This window comes from Cucurbita pepo, unplaced genomic scaffold (genome assembly GCF_002806865.2).
Source record: "Cucurbita pepo subsp. pepo cultivar mu-cu-16 unplaced genomic scaffold, ASM280686v2 Cp4.1_scaffold000779, whole genome shotgun sequence".
Lineage (NCBI taxonomy): Eukaryota > Viridiplantae > Streptophyta > Magnoliopsida > Cucurbitales > Cucurbitaceae > Cucurbita > Cucurbita pepo.
Window position 1 is genome coordinate 1 of NW_019646992.1, and position 1,159 is coordinate 1,159.

Here is a 1,159-nt window from a genome sequence, read left to right on the forward strand (position 1 = left end):
GTGCGTTCCAAGGTGTGAAGTGAGAGAGAAAAGTGGGAGAGGAGGGGTTTTGAATAAGACAACCTTTTCATTTTTTTTTCTTCATATTGAATATTGAAAAGTAATAAAAATTAGAGGTGTTAAGCTTTTTATCATCGTGACGTCGAGCTATTTTTCCGCAGGATTAATCTGTCTGACTTTGGATTAGAAGGTTGTGGGTTCAACTCCCACTGTGGTCGGTCTTCCTCCTTTTACTCACTTATTTTTATTTATCGTTTGTCGATTAATTACGCAAGTTCGCAACTAACTGTAGCAGCACAATCCGCGACTCACGAGACTATAAACAAATGACCGCATAACGCAGTGGATTAGCGTGTTTGACTTTGAATCAGAAGGTTGTGGGTTCAACTTCCACTGTGGTCGGTCTTCTTCCTTTTTTAATCACCTATTTTCATTTACCGTTTTTTGATTAATTACGCAAGTTCGCCTCTAACTGTACCAGCACCGTTTGTGAGTCACGAGGCGATGAACAAATGACCGCATAGCGTAGTGGATTAGCGTGTCTGACTTCAGATCAGAAGGTCGTGGGGTCGACTCCCACTGTGGTCGATCTTCTTCCTTTTTATTCACTTATTTTTATATATCGTTTGCCGATTAATTTCGCAAGTTCGCCATTAACTGGAGCAGCACCATCCGTGACTCACGAGGCGACGAACAAATGATCGCATAGCGCAGTGGATTAGCGCGTCTGACTTCGGATCAGAAGGTCGTGGGTTCGACTCCCACTGTGGTCGGTCTTCTTCCTTTTTTAATCACCTATTTTCATTTACCGTTTTTTGATTAATTACGCAAGTTCGCCTCTAACTGTACCAGCACCGTTTGTGAGTCACGAGGCGATGAACAAATGACCGCATAGCGTAGTGGATTAGCGTGTCTGACTTCAGATCAGAAGGTCGTGGGGTCGACTCCCACTGTGGTCGATCTTCTTCCTTTTTATTCACTTATTTTTATATATCGTTTGCCGATTAATTTCGCAAGTTCGCCATTAACTGGAGCAGCACCATCCGTGACTCACGAGGCGACGAACAAATGATCGCATAGCGCAGTGGATTAGCGCGTCTGACTTCGGATCAGAAGGTCGTGGGTTCGACTCCCACTGTGGTCGGTCTTCTTCCTTTTT

General features: G+C 44.0%; 5 non-coding genes across 5 annotated transcripts; all 5 read left to right on the top strand.

The window, feature by feature from the left end:
• Positions 1–328: 328 nt before the first annotated feature.
• Positions 329–402, top strand: TRNAQ-UUG. Its single transcript has one exon. It is a non-coding gene; the product is annotated as a tRNA-Gln (tRNA).
• Positions 403–514: 112 nt separating this feature from the next.
• Positions 515–588, top strand: TRNASTOP-UCA. Its single transcript has one exon. It is a non-coding gene; the product is annotated as a tRNA-Sec (tRNA).
• A 111-nt stretch (positions 589–699) lies between these two features.
• TRNAR-UCG lies at positions 700–773 on the top strand. Its single transcript has one exon. It is a non-coding gene; the product is annotated as a tRNA-Arg (tRNA).
• A 112-nt stretch (positions 774–885) lies between these two features.
• Positions 886–959, top strand: TRNASTOP-UCA. Its single transcript has one exon. It is a non-coding gene; the product is annotated as a tRNA-Sec (tRNA).
• Positions 960–1,070: 111 nt separating this feature from the next.
• On the top strand, positions 1,071–1,144 carry TRNAR-UCG. Its single transcript has one exon. It is a non-coding gene; the product is annotated as a tRNA-Arg (tRNA).
• Positions 1,145–1,159: the final 15 nt, after the last annotated feature.